The following is a 23,487-nucleotide window of genomic DNA, read 5'->3' on the forward strand; positions in this document are numbered from 1 at the left end:
ACGTTCTGCTGCCTCATCTCTTTGCTAATTGCAGAGAGTTCAAGTAACATAGCTATGCAAAATAATGATCTTTTTCTTTCCAGAATATAACTATTTCTTTAATTTGTCATTGCCTTGTAGTGCTTTAGCACCTGCTTGGTTTTTCTGAATAAATATTCTGTGTGTGTCAGTTAACTTAGCAGGCTGAAGTTATTAATATCATTATGGCTTCTTAGGGGAAGGAAAACTGTTGTTTGTTTCAAAAGTAGCATAATTGTGAAGGGTTAACTTTTATTTTAAATAGCAACTTTTCCAGCTTGTTTGCTTTTGTTATGGAAATGTTTCCTTTTAAGATTGTATTTATGAATTATTCAAGCAAATGAAATATTTGCCTTCCTTAGAGGATTGTTCCATAAGTTGCTGTTGTCTTGCAAGAGGTGTCTGCACAGCATCCCTATTAGAGCTTGAACAAATATACATATATAGTTTGGGCACTGCCAGCTGGTATAGCCATGGGAGGCGTGGTAACTTACTGTAGCCTGCAAAAAACAGTTAAGACATAAGTATTTGTAATGAGGTGATGGCTAATGCAGCTACTCTGTTAGCTGAATCCAAAACAGATTTAGGGATGTCTGGCCCGTAGTCACAAAGATGCTTGAACAGGTGACGTAGAGGTGGACACATTGCTCCTTGTCATGAGTGCATAATTGTTAATTGTAGTCTATACTTGAGTAAGCAGAAGGAGCATTAATACAAATTAAAAAAGACTTGATAATAGCTTTCTTGTTTTGTTATGGTGTATTTTAGGATTGCACCTCAAACAGCATAAAGATGATAAGTCAGGATGTTGCAACACTACTGTTTATAAAGAGCAAAAATTGGACTAGCTAGCAGAAGAAAATCAAACCAACCTACATGAAGTTCTGGCAGCAATATTTGAGATCTGTTTTCTGTAGGAACAGCTCCTAGTGAGAACACAATCTAATTAGTAATGTGCTGTGAATCTCTTAGCTATTTTTCTCTGGTTTGTTTAAAATTAACTTGATGTAGCTGCTTCTCCCCATCTTAGTTACGCATACATAACAATATGACATAATTTTGGAAAATCTCTGCAAAGTGGGATAAATAACTTGCTGATGGAACAAGCCATGGAAAGATTTGAGATCTTGCCATTCTATACTTTAGTTTTCCACTACCAGCTTTATTGCTAAATATAATGCCTATATAAAATAAGCATGCATAGTTTTTAAAATAGTTTATATGTGTAAATGTTCAGTACCCTTTTAACTTTATAAAAACCATGCACTCAATTGATGTGGTTTGACTCTACTGGCTTTAGTAGAATCAAGGCTTCTCACAACAGATCATGTATAACAGCAGTCAGCTTCTATGTGTTAATATTAATTAGAGAATGATAACTCTTCACTGGACAAGCCATATGATGATCCAAGTGATTCCACTTTGTAGAAAGAAAAAAAAAAACAGCAGATGTAGGAGCTAGATTTCCCCAGAGAAGAACAAAGAGCAAGCAGTGGCCAGCAAGCCACTTTCTCTTGTCTCTGACTACACTTTGATCATCTTTCTTTAAATGTCTTCAGTTTTCTCAAGCACTAGTAATCTTAGGTGAATCACCTTTTTCCCCCCACACACATATTTTTCTCTTTCTTTCAACAAACTTTACTTACACTTTGATTTCAATTTTGGACTCCTGCTTTAAAGTATTACTGGAATCTGTGCTGTGTTTTCTTTCCTACATCTCTTTCCATGTTAGTTGACAACTTCAACTGCAGCTTCAGTATTATAACTGATGAAGACAGAGGCACCAGAGAAGCACAATATTTTTGTACTAAAACATGTAGTTCCCACATTATTTCTGAATACACTATCTTGACTCCCTGCTAACCTTAGGAACTAACTCTTCTTGTTAGAGACACTAATATTTAGGAGCTTATTCTGTTGAAAATAGAGCCTGTCACTCTTTCATGAACTCAGCTGCTGTGCTAACAGGGAGAAACATGCAACATTTGAAGTGTACTTCTGATAAAAGACCATATAGAACATGGAAGAGTAGCTTTGGCTGTAAGAGATTTTGGAATGCTTTATTAGATTGAATCCTTACTCTAATAGCAGAGGGGTCCTGGCAAGTTCTCAGACTCCAAATAGCCCTTGTTTTCAGTTGAAACTCTTTTTCAACAATTTGGGGCTGGTTAAGCAATCACATTTGTAGATATCCTTTACATTTTTTACAGTGCATGGTGGCACCCTCTCTTTTCTGTGTGTGGTGTAGGGTTATAAATATATGGAGAAAGCCATAAAAAGTGCATAGGAAGGTTGTGAGCAGCACAGTTAAAGTATCTAGACATCTTCTTGAGCAGCCCTTCTAATAACATAGGAGGGGAGAGGCTGTTCAAGTCAGCCTTAACAATTGATGACAAATAAGCAACAAGATTCCTCTCATGAAAAGCTGCAGGCAGGAAAATTCTTTAATGCCGCTTCAATCTGTAGTTGAACTTTCAGGTACACAGATTAAAAGGGAACCCTGAAGTAGTGAGCAAGGCCTGGCATATTGCCATGCCTGAGAAGAATTACATTTCTGTGCATGCAAGGAGTCACCTGTTTGTGAAACTGCCTGAGACCCAAGAGAGTGAACAAACCTCAGCTTTTGCTAAGCACTTGCTTGTTCTTTGTGTCCACAGGCTGGGTGAGGGGAGTTAATGTCTCCAGTATAAAGGAGAAACTGGACATCAGTTTCCTCCTCTTACTTACAGGAGGTAAATACACCATACTTGGTGGTTGTGGGAGTAAAACATCACTCTTGATTAGAGAGGTGTTGCTCAAATGTATCTGTCCGAAACTTTTTTCATTTATAAACCTAGTGCCACACAAGCACCATGTACAGATGAGACAACTTGAAGACTAGAATCTTGCAGGTCTGCTTAAAACCTTCTGCAGTGTGACTTGGCAGTAGAACTCGAACTGAGAATTCAGGTGACTTTGCTCCTGGCCCTGATCATATCAACCTAAATTCTTTGTGCAGAGTGTCTAAAGGTCTTGCTTCTTCTATTAGGGTTTCTCCTTTCTAACATTCTGTGCTTGTCAGTTTCCTTTAGAAGCAGAAATAGAAGAGCATGTGGAGGAGAGGATGTGAATGAGCTGGATTTTTTTGTCAGCACCATTTTTTTTAATGCTTGGTTTGAATTCTCACATAGCTTCTGATTCATTTTGATTCTTGTTCATACCAGACTGCCTGTGAAGACTCAAGAGTTGAAACTAGGCAAGAGAGTCTAGTTTTTTTGTTGCATCACATACAGGATCGGGACAGTAAAGAAAATAGTGATAACATCTTTTTAGAACCTGCTGTAATGTTTACACACAATCCTTTGGTATAGATAAAATGTTTTTAAATCCTTTCTGGAGGGTGTTAAATGTTTTGTTTTTTGTTTTTGTTTTTTACTGTATACTACTAGGTCACTTGCTTACAAGAAATGTCCATAAAATATTTATATAACATTTCCAGGTAGTAAATGTTATTTTAACTAGTTTAGGGGTTTTTGTGTTGTTATTGCTATCTTATTTTGACTATAACTAAGCTTTTCTATGGATCTGAAAGCCTTTTCATTAAATTTGTATAATATAGGTTATTGACAAGAAAAGTGACCTGAAAACAAATGCTTTCAGCTAAGAAGTATTTTTTTTAAAGCATGGATGTATTAGAATATGCAGAAAGCCAAGTAACACACATACTTGTCTGAAACCACTTTTTAATTTTTAATTATTATTTTTTTGAACACCAAGTTTACAGTTGATTTTTTCAGATTCACTTATGGCATCTCTGCTGTGACTGAGGGGTATAAGGCACAGACGTTGGTGTTAGCAGGCACAAGGTGTTTGTAAGAAAAGCTGATGCCATATTGACAGCTATAACTTAAGCTTCTGGGGAATTTTCTGCAGACTTGGATCCAAAGAAATTGGGGGAGGGTTGGCAGAATGTAGAGTAGGATCTCTTCTTTTAAACCATGCATAGATACATCTGCGAAATGATAAAAAGTGCATACATTTCTTATTGTGTTATTCTTCACAGATTGCAGTTTTACTCCTCAGATTTGCAGTATCTATGATTTGCTTCTTCAGTACAGCCCTGAGAAGGAAAATACTTAGTGTTAGCATGAGACGTCTGTGTAGGCCTGGCTTGTTTTACTGGTGCTTAGACAAATTGTTTACATGCAAGATAAAACATTTACATGAGAATACAATTTTGCTTTAGCAGTATTGCTGAATTTTGGTCTCTTATCTAGTTGATGTGGCTTAGTCATATCCTCTGTTGTCTGTGCTTTGTGATTTGTTCTAGTTTGGATCTACTGAAAAGTAGATAAGAAAAAAAATTAATACTGATGTTTATAGTTTCTATTAATAAACTGAACTGAAAAGTTTGGGAGGCACAGGTCTTTTGCAGCTATACCATTCCCTGATTATGAAACTCCTGCAAACCATGACTAACAGGAGGAAAAAAATAGCTACCATGAAGTAGTGTGGTTTGGGCTGTTTGGCAGAGACTTTTCTGTTTCAACAGATGCTGTTTTCCTACAGGAGATTAATTTATTTATTTATTGTTAATTTATCCTTCCTTCCCCTCTGCTCATCCCTCCTCCTTCATTTCCCATTACACCAAGGAACAATCTCCATAACCCCCTACTAATTCTTAAGAGGAATATTTTTATCAGCTTACTTATTTTTTACTGAAACTGCTTATCTTTGTGAAGACTTGCTGTTTCTGGAATTTGAACACACACACACACACACACAAAAAAAAAAAAAAGAGCAGAATTCAGTAGTGTTTTCCTGTTAGCATTTTTGGTGGCTGTATAAAGGCTTGTCCTTCACCCTCACAGAAATGTCATGTCTCACTTTTCTCCAGTGAGATAACTAGATGCATTTTTTCCCCCAGAAAAGGCTGTAAAAGCTGTGTACAAGACTTGCAATAAATAATAATCAGCACAGGCAGCAAAAATAAAATTTCTGTCAAAAGACTCTATAGTCTTTTAAACCCTGCATTTCCTACATGCTCACAAACATGTTTGCTGTCCCCCAAGAGGGAGAGGAGTTTGGAAATGTTCTCCTTTTTTGTGAAGTGGCCACAAAGCACAGCAAAAATATGTATCTTCTCAAGTGGAATTACAAATGGGAGGCAGATTGATCGTCATCACCAATTCAGTGCTGGCTTTTTCCCATTTGTGGAGAGCTCTTTCCAGAATTTTTTCATATGGTTCTTTACACCATAATAAATTAAGTCAGGTAATGAATAAATCCCTCATTTCATTGCTTTCTGAATTATTTATGCCACTGTAAACTGCTACCCTGGGGTATTTTGTCATTTGTTTTGCTGTAGCAAAGGCCTCAGACTTGGAGACAAGTATTAAGAAACTTCTGGGCTGTAGTGATGACTCCATGACAGTTATGTGTATCAATGTCCCCTCTGCCATACTCTCCTGAAAACAATAGTTCTGGATTATAGCTTGCTTAAAAAAGAAGGAAAAGTGCACAATCTTAATGTTAGCATGTAAGTCATTCATAAGATTGGTATTGTTGGTCTCAACATTGTCATCAGTGACTAGACCCCAAAATCTGGACTAACATCTCAATGTGAGTTGGCAGTGGTTTGCTGATGCAGAAACCATGGAGAACGGACTTAGTTAGGAACAATGCCGGTACCTGGCATGGGTCTATTCTACTGGAGCAGCAAAATGAAGAACTGCTGTCGAGGAAGATGGATCATGCATGCTGTGCCAACACCCGTGAAGCCTCGGTTGAACTTTCCTCATTACAATGTTATTATAATACAAAACCACACCTCCTGGTAAGAAGCTACCCGCCTCCACAGCTGGCCACGCCTCAGATGCTCCTCTCTGGGCATGTGTGGAAGCCTTACTCCAGAGAGGTGGAGATTTTTACATTTCCACGGGACAGAGGTGGAGAGGAGGTGGGTCCGAGGAGGAGCAGGGTGTACTACCCAGAATAAAAGATGATTCCTTAGTAACCAAACTTTGAAGATCTTCTCCACCAAGAGATCATGATGATCAAACGCCTTTTGGATTCAGGACCGTAGGGATGCCTTTGGACCTGTGCTGATAGCTGTTATCCTCTTTCCCCCCCTTTTTACCTCATCTTTCCTATTTTTCTTCCTTCCTATCACATGCCACTTTATGGGCATTGTGTCATTGTGTGTTGCTAACTTAACTCCCTAGGCTTGTTGCCATTTCATTTTTGCACTTTGGGATCACAGCCGGGAACGAACCATCACGCATCCACCGAGGAGTGGTCCATGACATCGCAGAAGGCTGTGGAGTAAGCAACAAGCTTTTTAAAGGAGGTTAGTGAAAAATGATCCCTGGCCTTCTAAATCAGTGTGCCCTATGAAAGCAATTTTTTGCTGTAGTGATGACTGTAGCATTGGAAAAAGGGAACATTTGGCTGTCTTGTACTTGCAGGATTCAAGAAAATAGTTTGGAGTGGCCACCATGCAATACAACAAGCCCAACCACTGTCCTTTGTGGAGCTGTAAGAAGGTTCCTCACAGCAGATTTAATCACACTTACAGAGGACTTTAAAAGTCCATGGCAGCTTCAGGAGTCTCACTCCTTTCATGGAATCATGGAATTATGGAATTGTCAGAGCTGGAAGGGACCTCTAGAGATGATCTAGTCCAACTCCCCCACTAAAGCAGGTTTGCCTGGAGCACATTACTCAGGACTGCATCCAGGTGGGTCTTGAATATCTCCAGAGAAGAAGACTCCACAACCTCCCTGGGCAGCCTGTTCCAAGGCTATGTCACCCTCACTGTGAAGAAGTTTTTCCTTTTATTTAAGTGGAACTTCTGATGTTCCAGCTTGTGCCCGTTGCCCCTTGTCCTGTCACTGGGAACTACTGAGAAGAGTCTGGCTGTGCTGCATCTGAAGGCAGTATATCTTTTTGGCTAGACTTACTGCCTGAGTATTCTGAGATAATACTCCTGCTTTGTTCAAAGGGGAGGATGCAAAGTCAGGGTCAGTCATGCAGGAGTACAGACTGACATGAAAAAAATAACCTTAACATTTTTCTTGGTAGGAGTGATATAACCATTAAGCAGTGGTTTCTGGTTACCTCTAATATGTGTTTGACTGCAAGTCCTTCTTGTTTGTTTTTCCAGTTCTCTTAAATGATGGTTTTATAACAACCTGATTCAAAAGACTGATTTATTTGGTCAGTGACACAGACATATCCAGAGCCAACTGGTGCTGAAATACAGTAGCAGGCATGCTATGGAGCGTACCTGCAGCTAATTGTTTTCTGTCTTTCATCTCTTATCATGGTAGCATTTACCTTTGGGAGGTCAAGAGAAGGAGTCTTTGGAAGTAAAAAATAGCATTGCTTCATGGAGTGACTGACAGAAGGAGCTGTGCAAGTGGCAGCTGAAGCTGCACTTCCCCTGGAGACAAGGCACAGTATGTTCATGACAAGTGCTTCTATCACTGCTCTGAGGATTGAAAGCTGATCCTATTTATGAATCCATGTCTTCTTGTAATGTTGCTGTCATGCAATATGAACAGCTTAGGAAGGTTATTTTAAATTAACCTTCCTGTGTTAAAACAATGTCTAGTCTGTTCCTATCACATTCAACATTGTAAGCATCAAGACTAGTGATTCGGCTGCAACTGGTGTGAAAGGGAAGGGCTGGAGAAGAATTATTAAAATGCTGTGGGGAAAAAAAATAGCTTCCCATTTGTATGAGTGCCTTTATAGTAACTGTTTTGATTGCATAATGAGATTGTGGTGTTGCTCTAGAAGTGTTCAATAACAGATAGTGTGCAAGCACCCTACATGGAAGGTACTCTGTCCTGACAGGCAGAATGCAACTACCAGTCAGAGCCTGCCTTCTATATAGCCTTGCCTCTGCAAAGCAAAGCATGAAGAAACAGGCATCTGTAGCTTGGTTCTCTGTCTCCCTCACTCTCCTGTAGATTTCATAGAAACCCCTTGACTGTGGCAGGCTTATAATTTCAGGGAGCATGGTGAAAGGGAGCTGTTCATTCCCAGCAGCTGCAATTCCCTGGGTACCACTTTACCGACTGTACAGAAGGCAGCTCTAAATAACCTTTTGAATCCCCTTCTGACAGGACCCAGCCATGGAATCATCACTTCTGTTGAATCTTGCTGCTGGGACAGGTGGAGTCTGAGGAGCTGCATGCAAGCATATTTTGAAGGGATTTTGTTCTGAGTTTCACAGTCTATGTGATCATGGGAGGCCCAGGGTCATGAAATTACAGATCTTCTTCCTCTCATATAAGAGAATGCTATAAGGAAAGCTCCTTAATTTTTTTTATTTTTTTGTTTTGTTCTTCTGGCTTTCTCAGTTGAGCATCTCAAAGCACATGAAGAAGCCTCTGCCAACGTGGGCTGGAAGAGTTTGGGCTGTAGAAAAGAGAATTTTGGTAACTATCCTGCTTTCTGATCGCTGTTGCTTGTGCTTGAGCTTATCAGCATAATTTTTTCCAAGCCAAAGAGAAGATGCTAAAACTCTGATTGACAAAGAAAAACACATAACTGTGTAGACAAGAGCTGGTGGCTGACAAGCTGAGCTCTGCTTTTGCTCTAGAACTTGCAGGTAACATTTTTCTCTGACCAGAAATAATAAAACTATTTCTTTCCTCATAACTAACTTACAAAAAATGGCAAACAGCTAAACAAGATTAGCTAATTTAGCTAATCTTCTAAACATGCCTGAAAGATGAAGTAATTTTAAGGTTTCCTTGCTTTTGTTGTGTAAACAGATTTAGTATTGATGTTAGTATCTTGGACTTGAGCAATGTCATTGGCACATGATGAGAGATTTACTCCTAGACAATCAAGAGAGAAGTTCCCGTCTGTACGATGGGCTGAGTTAACCCAACCAGCGTGTGTCCTGTCAGCAGGCTGCCAAAGGAAAACAGGCCACAAGAGTTAAAGTTGGATAATATTAACCTTAACCTCAGTTAGAAGGAGCAGAGGAGCAGTTCAGTGAAGAAAGTCACTGAACAGATGAAAGAATCACTGAACAATATGAAAATCATACAAACTTTGTCAGACACTGTTCAGGGCACCCACGTGAGTGGCATCGCATTTGCTTTGCTGGGGAAAATTGACTCCCTCATGTTGCCTCCCTGGAGGATCTGCATTTCTTTTCCAGCTGTTTACATGGAAGTGTGGTACATAATACAGCCTAGCCTTCAGTCTGTAGTGCATTTAGATTGCAATTTAGAACCAGAGTCTTATTTTGGGTAATTCATTGTGGTTTATGTGACTTCAGTTGAGTCCTGTTGGTTTTCTGGCAGTTGAGGATCTGTTTTTTGTGCTACTTTCATTTTATTCTTGACTAACAGAGTGACAGGCATCTGTGATAATGCTAGTTGAGCCTTTTTTTTCTTTATAGGTTTATTACTGGAGAGCAGAATTATGTCTGCAGACTTGTGACCACTCCTATAAATAGCAAGCTTCTGTGCATAAGGAGACTGCTGCTATTGCCAACTCCATGTTTTTATGACAAATCTTGTGATATTTTTTTTGTCCTAAAAACCTCAGGTCTTGTATTTCATCAGAATCTGTTTTCATTAAAAAAAAAAAAAAAAAGATTCCAGCTTGATGTTGGCATCAAATTAGAGAAAAACATGAAAATGTTTGCAGCTTCACCATGATGGCAGAAAAAACCAAATGCATATAAGAACCCCCAAATATAGTATTTTACTTTAAAAACAACAAACAAAAAATCCCAAACCACCAAGTAAATGAAAGACCTGTGGTTTTGAAGGACAGACTCTTAATGTCTGTGTTGTGGTCTTTTACTGTAACTGTAAAAGTGACTTTTGTAATACTTTTCATAAAGTGGTGGTGTTATTTTTTCATTGCAGATAAGCTTCTTGCAAAATCCTTATTTAAAAAGAAAAGAGGTTGAATTGTTTGGAAACATTGGTCACTTTATAAAACAAAGAGCTGCTAATAGACCCTGAACAGATGCCTTTTTCTCTAGATGTAATTCTTGATCTGAATCTGCATGATCCAAAGCAGAAGGGCTGGAGACTGATGGCAAATCTGCTAAAATACTGAGCCATCATGAGGGGCAGTGCTAGTCTTGATTCTTCCCTCCTTACTGGATGTATGCTGAGTTATCCTTGCCTTTTATCAGGATAAATGTTTAAATAGTAGTTTGTTCTATTTTAATTTTTAGACCTTGTATTTAATTTTATGAAGATTTTCTCAAAATATAACCCTCCTTTAACCCCTAGCTTGGCTCAGAGCAGACAAGTGTGTGTGTACTGTTCTTTTACTACAAGAAGTCTCAAGTCATCACTTCTGTGGATTGAGGTACTTAGGCTAAACCTTGGGGGGACTGGCCAGATCATACCAAATGAGACTACAAACTGATCTAGAGCCTTCCTTCTCTCACTGGTTCTTATGAATTGGCCTTTCTTCTTTGCTCAGTGAGAGAGAAACGTTAAATCTTGCACATCGTTATCCAGCATTTCAAGAAAAGGAAGAAAAATGACCAGTTGTTTTATTTGATATTTCACATTTACAAATCAATCTGGAAATATTTCAGATCAGCTTTAATTGTCCTGAATAAGTAACAAAAGGGCAAAAAGGCACAGTGTAAGCTTTTCACTCTGCTTTTGTTGACAAGAAATGCAGTTGTACGTGAAACACTAATCAGGGCCAGAAGAGAGAAGGATGATTACTGGATACTGGGCAGACTTCACTTTTGAAAGTTGTGCAATCAGAGGTAACATAATAGAAGACAAAATAGTTTGGTATTCCATAGACCTTTTTGTTGCAACAAATATTAGTTTGAAAAGGTTGATAGAGTTGTTACAGAGGAGTTTTTAAGAAATAATTTATTCCTGAGACTTAGAGATTGAAATTCTGCAACTTTTGTTAATTTCCAAATGAAGGATATTTTCCGTGACTTCGAGCTACATTGGTTTTATGTTGTTATCCTCTGAAAAGCTTTTTCGTTATAATTATAGCAAAGTAAGAGGAGTTTATTTTGCATCTCTTTTACTCTGTGGATTTAACCATAGGTATATTTTTAGTGTTTCAAGGCAAAGATGCAGATTTCATTTATTATCCCATATTTCCTTTTCTAATGCCACTGCGTCAAACCTCTTGGTTATGATATTATAATCACTGGCTTATAATGACACTCCCAAAGAGCATGCTGCTTTTCTTTTGAGATATGAGAACAGGGGAGAACATCTGAGGAACTCATCATGTTATCAAAAACAGTGTTTTCTCTTTTCCTTCAGCCCTGCTAAGTGTCTTTTTGAAAACTACATAATTTATTGTACTATGTTTTTAAAAAAGCTAACTGCATACTTGTGGGAAGGGAAATGAATGATTTGTGGACTGTGTAGCAGAGGAGGAACTGGTGGCAAAATTTGGGGTATTTTTTCTGATGCTGATTGCTCAGGGATCTATTATAATATCTCATCAGAAGTCATTACCAGTTTATACAGCATTAATTCTTAATTCCCTGTTGGGTCCCTTAAGGAGGGATGATTCTTTAATGGACCACATCCCTGAGATCAACTGATAGGCCTGCATCATTCACCTTCACCCACGCAGAGGATCTCCAAAGTGAGCAAACATTTAACTCCTTCATGAAAGAAGTTTGAAACTAAATTTCTGCTCTCAGCCCTTCCTGCTAAAGAAACAGACTCGGGTTTTGTTTGCTTTGTGTTTGTTGTGGTTTTTTTTAAATATCCTGGCCTTCTTGATGGAATACCCAGAGGCAACGTATTTCTTACAAGGGTCTCTTTCCTCATGAGGGTCAATCTTCTAGCACACCAATATTAGTCTGTAATGGAAGGACCTGATTTTAGAAACTTGGTAGATTGTACTGGGAGATGGTGATAGTGTCAGGTGGGAACAACTGTGGAGCATGTCTAGCACCTGGAGGAGCATTCCGTGTAAAATCAGAAGGTGCCACAAAGTGTCTGTCAGGCAAAAGTGTTGGAGTTCTGGTACAGGGCAAATGGAAGGCAGATGAGGATTGCTGCTTAGAGAATATCAGGGTTCAGAGGTGGGTCTGATTTTATTGATTTGTATTAAAAAAGTAAAATCTTAATTCCTTTTCTTAAGAAGGAAGTTCTGAATACTGAGAAAATCCTTCACAGCTGTAAGATGCATTTAAACCACCCAGCGGAAGCAATGGTCTATATACATGTAAATGTGTTTTGATGTGCTCTTAGGAGTTTGAACACCCACATCCAGGAAGCTGGTTAGCTCATGTGGGAGCACAATTGCAATTCTTCCTTAAATGTACTATATAGGACTTCTTTTTCACTTCAGAAGCAGCAAACTTTGGCAATTTGTATTTATTTGAGATGAAAGAGGTAAGCTAGCAGTTCAATGCTTATCACTTATAAGTAAGAGAAGACCTTGTGTTACAAATTAATTCATGATTAAAAAAAAAAAGGCTTAGTTTTTGATTAATTTCTCATTCCTGCTGCAGGTGATTAGCACCACTCCCTGTTCTATAAAGACAAATCTTTCCCCTTTCCTTTTACAACACACCTCCCATATCCATAGGAAAATATTGCAGGAGGTAATGGAGACACAGCCAGTAGGGTTCTGTAGAAATTACTAAAGGAGTAAGAAGAATGTGGAGGTTTTCTCAGATAGTATAAACTTGTGTGATTTTCTTGTCTTGGTAAGACAGTGTTGTAGCTCCTTTATATCAAAGAAGTTAAGCTGATTTACTCTGGTTGAGAACCTATGGGGATTTTATTTATGCAGATTTGGATCTTAACCAGCCTGTAGAATTCTAGTGCAAGGAAAAGTTGTATATTGAACCTTATATGAAATTTCAAAAGCAAAGTCTCCTTTTTTAATGACCCCCATTATTTAGTTCCCTGAAAGTATCAGTGCTTCTGTTTACAGTGGAAACATCTTTTCAAGCTTATATATGCTTATAGCATTTTCTTTGTAATGTTTTAACAAAAATGAATGGGATTGGGACCCTTGCAGAGTCAGCTTTTCAGGAGTGAAGCTCAGGGCAAAATCTACAGCATTCTGTTATGTTGGAGAAAGTGCTGCCTCTGTAGCTTTTACCTAATGCTCAGCATAGGCTTTACATGTAGCTCTGTTTGATTATTGCCTCTTGGAGCAGATAAGTGTATGGAATGATCTCACTCTATTGTTAAGATAATTTGTCTTTGGGGATTCTGACCTTCTTCACATTTCAATGACATCATCCTTGTTACAGAGTGTAAATCACTAATGTTGATTCCTGGCCTTGCTAATGAAACCTGCGGAAATACAGTATGGGATAGCAGCATGCTTGCATCAGTATTGTTAGGTGTGCAGCTTTTAGCTGCTCAAAACTGCTTTTTAAAGTCGTAAATTTGAATACTCATTGCCTTATTTATTGTTCCTAAAATGTCAATTTTAAGCCAACCCATATAATATGCACATCTAGCTGAGCTGTAATTTAGGTGTTTTCTTTTAATTCTGTGATCTAAACAGCTTCTTTCAAAATGTCTTTGAGTGGTGCCTGTGAGTTCCTCTAGTAAATACCTTTATGTTGTCATCCAAGGTATTGCAGGGTGTGATGAGCTGTGATTTGTCTGAGTCTAAGAAATTCAGTATTCTTACCACAGCCTATTAATGGGTTGAAACAAAGAAAGCCTCTTTCCTTTGTTGGTCCTTCCATGTGTTGGCTTGTGTGCGTTTTACCTTTTGGGCAATGTAGGTCTTCTGTGTTGCTGGTATTAATTTCTAATGCCCAATTAATCATATAATGGCATTAAAATCAACCAAATCAAACTGGTGTTGTCAGATCACTTACATGTCTGACAGCAACATGGGTACAGTGACTTTCACTCTTTCTCCTGCATATTCAGTTTCCTGTTTGTATGGCTTTGCACATGCAAGAGGATGAGAAAACACTTCCTAAGAAGACAGGATTGCAAAATACACACTGGACAGCTTGGGAGCCAGTTGGAAGATGGTAGAAATTATTTTTAACAACTTCTGATTGATTTTGTTTTAGGCTGGCACATGTTTTTCTTGGCTTATTAATGTGATATGTGTCCTATGCTAAACTAAAGAGAAAAGGGACAAAAATTGAACCTGCTTGGCAGTAGCTGCCAATGTGTACAGTGATGTGCAAATACAGTTTCTGTGAAGCTCCTAATTCTGGGATTTGTTTGCACAGGAAAAGTGTAATTTCACAAGCTTTGCACTTGTGACTGCTAATCACAATTTTAATATCCACATCTTCACCCTGAGTCACGTGTCAGTGCCAGGTCCCCAGTGATACCATAAATGTTTATAAAATTCAGCTGGACAGTAGTGAAATCCAAGCGTGAAAATGATCAGCTTTGTCCCATTTTCCTTTCCTTCCTTTCTAGCTTGCTGCTTTTTCTCTTTTGCCCTTTTTCCTTTATTCCTTGCTTTCTTGGAAACCTCCGTAGCTGTAGAATATAAGTCAAAACACCAGAAAGCTTGCATGTTCTTTGCAAGCAGCCATTGCACCCCTTATTGAGCATTCATTTACTTTTCAGTACTCCCCCCAGGCTAAAAGTAACCTGAAATCATCATTCTATCCTTCTCATTTTCTTGTTTCTTGTTCAAAGTATTGCTTTCTCCATAAGAGTTCATGGCACATATTTGCCATTTTAAACTTCCTCTGTTTTTAAGGAAGTGTTGATAACAGCCTGTCTTTTCCTAGAAAGACTGAAAAGAAAAAAGTGATTTTTTTTTTCCCCCCTGTAAGTCCATACATTTTCATTCAGAATTACATTTCACCTCATAGATGCACTTAAAATTATCTGTGCCATTTGTGTTCTTTGTGTACAGAATTATGTGCTGTAGACAGCAACTTCTGGCTCTTTTAGAGCTGCTGATCAGAAGGCAAATGGGAGAGAAATAGTCTGGAAAAAAAGAACCAGACTGTAGTCTGTGCTGTGCTCTTTATGTATTTTCCAGCTGGTTTCACTTCTGACCTTCAGTATTCCTCATGGGACACTGATGCAAATCTGCATTCACTTTTTTTTCTCTTTGTATGTAAGGCACAAGACCTAAAGTAAAGCAGTAATTTGCAATATTAGGAATTGTGGCTCATTTTTCCTGTCCCCAGTGTGAACGTGCACATTTAAATATGAATGAAAGTGGGCTAGAAACCCCTTGAACCCTCGAGTTTTGCACAGACTGCCTGTTCTTTCTGGTTTAAGTACTGTACTTTTTTTTCTTTCCTTTGCCAAACAACAGCTACCATATGGGCTAAGCTTTAGCCAGTCAACTACAAAATTACAAACACTCTTTTGACTGTAAATTGAATGGAAAAGGATGTCAGTTATCGCTTTCCTCCTGTGGCCACATCACAAGAGCACCTGCAGTAAAAAACTGGCATTCATGCATTCATGCTCTGAAAGGCACCACATGCTTCCATTGTTAGCTGAACAGTATCTAACCTTGGCTTTGCTCGCCCCACTCCTATCGCACTGAGGAGATTGCAAAGATAAGAGCCTCACTTTTGAATACCAGTTCACTTAGGGGCACATCTCAGCACTTACCTACACTATTTTGTTTCCACTAAAGGAAGTAAAAATCCACTTAGGAAGGTGGCTGGCTGTGGTATCCCTCAAAGAGGAGGCTTTGACTTAGCTACATGTTTACCATATTTATTTTGAAATTTGTTATGAAATTACAAGTGCTCTCCCTAGAATCTTCACACTGTGACTGGTTCAGTTCACTTACAGGATTATCTGGTTTCCTCCCTGGATACCAGAACAAAACAATTCTGTTTCTTGCCTGTGCACAGGTAGGCTGGATTTTGACCCTTCCTGTGTCCCCAGGGCGGATTTGAACTAGAAGCTGCAGAAGCATGTGCTAAGAGGATTTGAGCAGGGGGAGACTGGTGATGTCTGGAAGCAGTGAAGAGGGCAGTTCATTCAGGGAGGCAGCTGCAAGGCCAGGAGAGGGTCCTTGTGTCCCAACATGTAATATGACAGCTGGGCTGGGGAGCAGGCTGTGAGAGCACCTGCAGCTGCTGCTGTCAAGGCCCCACCAGGCCTTGTATTCTAGGAAGGCTGGTGAAACTCCCCATCATCTGCTATGTCTGTTAACTCTTCCTAGGTATGTGCATGTTGTCATTGAACTAGCCAAGATGTTTATTCAGTCTGTGATTTAAAATGCTTGGGAAGAATAGGGAGTTTAATAATTAGGTTATTTTCTTTTGTCCTCTGAAGCCTAAAGCTACATGGCTGACTGAAGTATTGGTGGTCTTGTTGAGTCACCCAGTGGCTTGCTTATGGAAAGCCTTATGGCTTTTGTTCAAAGACTCCTTGAAGTTCAGTGCCTACAACCTAAACTCCACTCGTGGATCATTAGAGGGTAGTCATTAGGTCCAAGATTCAGTGCACTGAAAAAAGTATTATAGTGCTAAGGAATTTATGGGGTGACCAGATAACATTCAGGATGTTAATTTACAATTACTGCCTATGACTTAAAATTGTACCAATTGGAGGCCTTGGGCATTCCTGCCAGTGTTAAAAGCCACAATGCTTAAACACAACTATGTAATTCTAACATTAAGCTGGCTGTGCAATTCAGGTAATTATCTGGCAGCATGTAACATCAAAGAGGCTTTGTATTTATATGTATCACACTGTGCAGTTGCCCTTCTCCCCAGAAGTGAGTGGATGATAGAAACTACTGCTGTTTGAATAACCTCAAAACAAGATGTTTATGTTCAAAAGTTGTTTTTAGAAAATGCTCTGTACCTTCACAGAGTTCTAAAATCTTTTCTTCTAAGATGGTAGATGATACCTTATATAATGAACACCATCAGACAGTTCATCCTTGGTTCCTTTCCCAGCTCTAGGCCTTCCTTTAGTATTCATGCATATTATGACTGCTTTGACTAACATGCCTGGCAAGTATTTCCACAGGTTTATTAAGCTCAAAGTCAGAAAATTAAATGTCTTTTATAGTGTTTTTTTTTTAATATCTCTTTGTGCCCTTCTTTCCTACCATCTGTGCTGCACTGAAAATTAATGGCCCAGGTTTCCATTACCTGTATCATATGTGAATGTTTGGTCTTTATTCTTCCTTTGTTTCTATTCTAAACATTTTGTAGATGAAGCAGGCAAATATGTACAATATTTATTACTTAACAATAAAATCTGTAGCATTTCTTATGTCTAGTGCCTTTTAAAACAGGTTTGGAGAGATGCTGTGGCATAGCTGACTACTGGAAATATTGTAGATTCTTCACAGCTGAGGTTGCACGTTGTCTCTCATGGTAAGCTTGTTTTTCCACAACTTTCCTAGATTGTTAAAAAAAAATGTAAATATGGTACATCTGCTAGGAAGAAAAGTCCTAAGTTTGGGAGAGGTGTATGAACACCTGTATTTGAAGCAGCACTTCTGTTGCTAGCTTTTCAGTGTTTCCTGCCTGACAGTTTCCCCATGGGTATCTCAAAAATGTCTTAAATGACAAAATTCCAGCTGTTTTTGGTTGTCATGTCTCAGTAGAAACTCCAGGTGAATTGTTGCAGACTTGTCCTCAGAGTTCCACCTACATGATAATGCTGTAAAGAGGAAAAGGAATGAAGTGGGAGCTCATCAAAGCAGGGAGAACTGAAGAAAAAGGCATGGGATTATGCAGAGGTAAATGAGGACAGGGGAACATGAAAAAATGCAATGTGGATAAAATGTGTGTCTCCATTTATGCTTCTCTCCATCACCCGTAGTCTTGGGCTTGTACCCAGAGAGTCACAGAATGTTTGACGTTGAAAAGGACCTCTGGAGGTCATCTTGTCCAACCCTCCTGCTCAAGCAAGGTCACCTAGACCAGGTTGCCCAGGACCACGAGCAGTCAAGTTTTTAATGCCCTCAAGGGTATCTCCAAGACAACTCCTTGCATTTGCACTTATGCCCTTGCTGGACGTGCCAGAATCTTTCAGAAGGAAGGTTTCTCCAGGGACACCTTCTGAGACCTGTTAGACCGCAGAAGGACTTAGATGCTATGCATGTAGGGAGGGAGGCATGTGTAAATATGAACAGCTGTTAGGTCTGATCATCCCTACAAAAAAAATTCTCCTGTTAAAGAGTACTCATTTGAAATTTACTTTTGCTCAGAAGTATTTTGGAGTTCCTAAATTATTTTTTTTTTTAAGTGTGCCCAGTGCGGGATGTCTTGCTGCAGTCATCTTTCTTTGGACATGTCAGTTATGTAGAGAAAGAGCAGGGATGGGTGTTGCCTCCTTTGAACTGTGTCAAAGTGGTCCCAGTAGGATAGAAAAAGTTGGGCAGAAGTAACTGCCATTAGAATAATATAAATCTGAAAATAATAAAGGTCTGAATTGCATCTAGTAAGGTAAGGTGACTATTCTTTCAAAATCTAAAATATAGATCCTTGCTTCTCCCCCTCCTCGATTCAAGAAAATATTATTTGCCTTTGATTATGGATGGGTTGAGTTTTTTTTTAAAGCAAGTGTTTTTAAATGGTTTCCTTGGTGTGCTGGAAGAAAATAAATATATTAATAAGGACTGAGAATTTAACCCCAGGGAAGTGCTGAAGAAAAGCTAGATAAATTCTTGTACTGACTCTGTGAGCCTTTTGAGTGACAGGTTCAGCACCATTTCCCCATTTGTTTAATAACAGTTAGAGTGATCACAAAGTTCTTTAAGCTTTTGTCAGGGCTGGTCTGTGGAGAAGAGTTACACAGAGTAATGCTGGGACAGGAGCTGAAAGTCAGAATGATATTGAGGCAGGCTCTGCTGCCATGGAAAGAGGGGGGAAAAACCAAACCTCTAGCAAGTACACCCACGCTGACAGTTCCCACAAAGCTTTACTTTTACTTCTGCTTGCTCTCAGGGAGGCTTTTCCTGCCTTTCAGTCATCAGCCCCTGAACACTTTTCCTCTCTGGTCTCTCCAAAACACACCCAGCTGCCCCAGGGAATTACAGCAAATAAGTGAGTAACCCACAAGGGCCCCTTGCCTAGCAAACCCACCAGCATCTTCTGGCATTTTAACCAGATGTAACCTACATCTCCTAACTTAAAATGATAGATGTTACTCCAGTTTGTTGCTTTTTTTTTTTTTTTTAAGGCGTAAAGTACAGAGCTGGAAGAAACATTAAATGGTCACTGAAATAATTTGTATTTAGTGTCTGCGTGGTACTGTGCAACCCAGGAGCTGTCCTTGACTTAATGCTTTAAATAAGCATGTGTAGCTTTGTTACAAAACAAGAGACTTGGCCTTGAAAGGAAGAAAGAGGTGGTTTGAAAAAGGCAGTGGCATGGGAGGCTCTAACCCTCCATGTTTCCTAAGGGGCTGTCAGTAGCCTACCAGTGACACCATCGTTTTCTCAACTCTCTTTCCTTTGTGTTTACAACATTTCTCCTGACAGCTGAGAAGGAATGAGTTTCCAAGGGCTCTAGGTTTTTTTCAGCAGCACCCAGAAGTCTGGCACTTTACCCTGACCTTGTAAGTCTGCAAAACTGGCCTGGAAATTAAATGGAAACAGACTCTCTCTAGAGAGTCCAGCTCCTTCCTACTCCTGGTTGGGCCAGAAACACTGTGAGAACAGGCAGATTTCTTAGCAGTGTCCTGGCACTTTCTTCTCTGCTCCTGGCCAAAAGCAGAAAGTGTTAACATGAGAAAAAAAAAAAAAAAAGAGAGAGAGAGAAAGAAAATGCTATAGGAAGTGGGAGGAGAGGAGAACACTGGTATTTTTAAAGCACAAATCTTATCTGAGTTTTGAGAAGAGAGTTTTGGGTCAGTTATTTTGTCTGACTGGTTCATCTACCCCTCTCCTAATCCCTGTGTTTACTGCAGAGCTTTGTGGTTTCCTTCCTCCGGTCTCCTTGGTTATCTGGGTTGGCACAGAGCCTGGGTTCTGCTTCCCCTCACCCTTGAGCACCTTTGTGTCCCCAGCCATTGGATCCTGCAAAGGCAAGTCTTAATTCTTCACACACTTTTTTTTTTTTTTGTGATTTGCAGCTACTTTGGGGTGCTCTTTGCAGGCTGCTGTGCTCAACCCTCACTGCTCTGCCTTCATCTTGGCCTGTGGTTTTTGGTTTCCTTCTTCCTTTTCCTTTTCCTTTTCCTTTTCCTTTTCCTTTTCCTTTTCCTTTTCCTTTTCCTTTTCCTTTTCCTTTTCCTTTTCCTTTTCCTTTTCCTTTTCCTTTTCCTTTTCCTTTTCCTTTTCCTTTTCCTTTTCCTTTTCCTTTTCCTTTTCCTTTTCCTTTCCTTTTTCCCTGGCTGCCCTGAAGTGCTGACAGCCCATGGAAAACTCAGTAAAACATTCCAAGCAGAGCATTTGCTTGCCTTCAGCATCCTTTCCTGTGCCATGTTCATTTTTTATTAGGGGTAGCTTAGAAAACAGGACCTTTGGGCTTTGGCTGATCTGTTCCTGCTGCCTTCAGATGCAACACGCAGCTCTGGACCTACCTTCTCTTATCACAGCAGAAGCTGCTGGAGCACTGTCTCCCTTGCACCCAGCCCCAGTCCCCTTGGTTCCTCATCAGGAACTTGCTCTTCAATCAGCTGTACTGCTTCCAGCTTTCCCTGATTCTCCCCTCAAGTTATCCAGTCAGCTAATTCTTCTCCCTAAGTTCAGCACCTTCAGTTTTATGGTTCCCGCTAGCTACTTGTTCCTGTTCTCCCATGTATTGGGAGTTGAGATGTGTGGCAGAGAAGCCTCAGGTGTTTCAGGATTTTTATTTGCCTGGTAGATAAATAATTATTTTGTAAGGAGTTAAGGAGGCGTCTTGTAACATGATCATGGCTTGGTACTTTCCCAGCTCATCGACTCGATTAGTGCTGTCCCAACTCACAGGTAGTGTTTAGCACTTTACTGTAAGCCACAATGAAAGACATTTAGCAGCTCAGAGAAAGGTGGTATGACTATGACAAGCTGAACCCACCCTGTCTCAGGCTGCCTTATGTTACAAGCTAGAGAAGGCTTCTTTCCTAGTTAAGGAATTTCAGAAACTCACTGGTCTGTCTTCAGTTAAGAAGGACTATTTGCTAAGATTCCTTTAGATACAACTGTCACAAACAGGTCCCTAAGCCACTGGCAAAGACAGTATGTGAACACCATAGCCCACCCCTTTTCAAATACTACCAACCATCCTTTGAGGCAATTTTCAAGAGCTTGCTCAGTATTTGCATTGATCTCCTCCTAGTAAGAATAGAAATGTTGATGTTGAGAATGGTGAGGTCAGCAATCTCAAGCAATTTTTTAAATCTTGACCCAGTTTCTTAAAACCACCCAGCCTGCAGCTCCATGTGGCTGCTTGCCTGTAGCACACAGCCATGTGCCCCTTAGGTCCCACCTGCAGAGCTGTCCCTTCATGTCACTTCCATGTAAACACAAAAATAGCCCGAAGCAAGAGACACCAGTCTAAAGGTGCACTGACAGTGATTTCAGATGTCATTTTCAAAATTAGGAGCTGTTGCTTTGAAAGCCAGTTGCATGCTTTAGATACCAAACTTGGAACTGGATGGCCTTGTCTGTATTTCTCTGTAACTCAAAATGTCTGCTTCATGCACTGGAACTGGTCTTTGCTCTCCAGGTTTCTTTACTGCAGTGGTAGAACCTCCTTTATGCCATCATTAATAACTGTGTTGGATTTTATTAATTTTTTAAAATGTTTTCTCTATGTGCTCCTATCTCTCAGATTTTATTCCAAACCAGTTTTAAGGATTGCAACCCCTGCAGGAGTCCCTACAAATCTTATGACTGGATCTCATGACAACAGCCTCTTCAATGTTGTTGATTAATCTTTGTTCTCTTGAAGGTTAAGAAGTTTGCACAAATAAAAAAGCCTTCCCTATTACTCAATAACCAGCCCAACTTACATCCCAACACTACAGTGGAAAATTTGACTGTTGTGGGCCAAAAGAATCTAACCGTGTTACCAAAAGCATTAGGCAAGACTAAATGAAATTACATTTTCTTCAGACTGTTCAACTCTCTGCATAATTTACTTAGTATTTTAATCATCTTTTTGAACTGTCGTTACTTTCTGAAAGGTCAGAAGTAGCCTAAAAATAGTTACCATCATTTGCTGGCTGCTTTGCTGGATGTGAGACTTGATTCCCAATAGACAAGATTTTCACATCATCAAGCTGTAGTTATCCTGGCAATAATTGGCATCCTTGCAAATGCTCTGATACAGAAATGCAAAGCTTGACTGTGTGCTCTTTGCTTTTAGAAAGTGCAATTAATATGGTAAGCTCTTTGGGGCAGGGACTGTCTCACATTATGAATGCTTCATGCAACCGAGTCTTGAATTGGTCAGGGCCTGAGGGCATAAATCTAATTCCAAGAATAGTATGATTGAATGGACGTGGAGACTAAAGCAACTTTCTCAGTCCTAGACATGACGTCAGAACAAGATTGAGGTGGAAATGGGAGAACTTGTACTGTGCAATCTATCTGCTGCTTGGATGGAAACAGGACTTCATTCTCTAGGTTTATCAATGGGTCACTGTTAGTGAGTACCCCCAATTCACTTGAACTTCGAGATCTTTCTGAGTACAGGACTTGCTCTTAAAATCTTGAAATAGTCTATTTCCTTCTTTAAAATACCAATGAGAGAAAAGTTTTGCTTGCTTTGATTCTGCAGTGGATGCTGGTTGTTGGTAGGACAATAACAAGTACCAAGTGTTAAGGTCACTGTAAGCTGAGGATTAAGGAATGAGGAGACACTAAATGAGCCAGATCTGTTCACAGGAAATTAAGAACTTTTTTCCCTACTTGTTTTGACTAAATGAAAAAAGCCCACAATTTTATAGAACTTTGTTAACTTTGTTGCTTGATCAGGACATGTAAGAGAAATGAAGACAGATGTGGGAGACAACCTTATATCATAATTAATCTTAAGAATCCAACACCCAGACATTAGATGATAAATTTAATTAATTTGATAAATACCTTTCTGCTTTATAAACTGAGGCATAGTTGTTTCTGTTAACCAGGATCTTAATGTTCACCCACTGCTAAGTAGAATAGAGCATTAGTATGAGGAGTGAAGATGGCCCACAAACTAGAAAGATCTCTTGGATTCCTACTACTACCTCCCTCAATCTTCTGCACAACTGCACCTCAAGATCTTATTCTTTGAAGATCTTTGATAATGTCCTCACAGGCTGGAAGTTGTAATAATGGTTCTGATATTTATTGCCTGACTCCGTTCTTCTAAAGCTGCTATTTCTTTCCCTTCCTCTTCCCTTGCACTCGGATTCAAGGATGGTAGGAGGGAAATCAGGAAACTCACCTAACATTTTTTTATCCTGGGCAGATGGAAAAATTCATGCCTGGCTCCAGAAGCTGTCCTCTTTTGTTCAGAAACCTGGTGTGACAGTTATGCTGACAGTGGGCAAGGCACCTTTCAGCAGGGAGAGCACCTGTGCCTGCAGGCAGTGTAGAGAGAAAGGCAGGGGCTGAGGCTGCTCAGAGCCAACTGCTCCTTCATCCCTTCTG

At 39.6% G+C, this 23,487-nt stretch overlaps 1 long non-coding RNA gene across 1 annotated transcript; it reads left to right on the forward strand.

The window, feature by feature from the left end:
* Window positions 1-13,542: 13,542 nt before the first annotated feature.
* On the forward strand, window positions 13,543-19,943 carry LOC127388870 (uncharacterized). Its single transcript, XR_007890468.1, has 3 exons — window positions 13,543-17,658; window positions 18,869-18,967; window positions 19,833-19,943. It is a non-coding gene; the product is annotated as an uncharacterized LOC127388870 (long non-coding RNA).
* Window positions 19,944-23,487: the final 3,544 nt, after the last annotated feature.

Source organism: Apus apus, chromosome 10 (assembly GCF_020740795.1).
Source record: "Apus apus isolate bApuApu2 chromosome 10, bApuApu2.pri.cur, whole genome shotgun sequence".
Taxonomy (NCBI): domain Eukaryota; kingdom Metazoa; phylum Chordata; class Aves; order Apodiformes; family Apodidae; genus Apus; species Apus apus.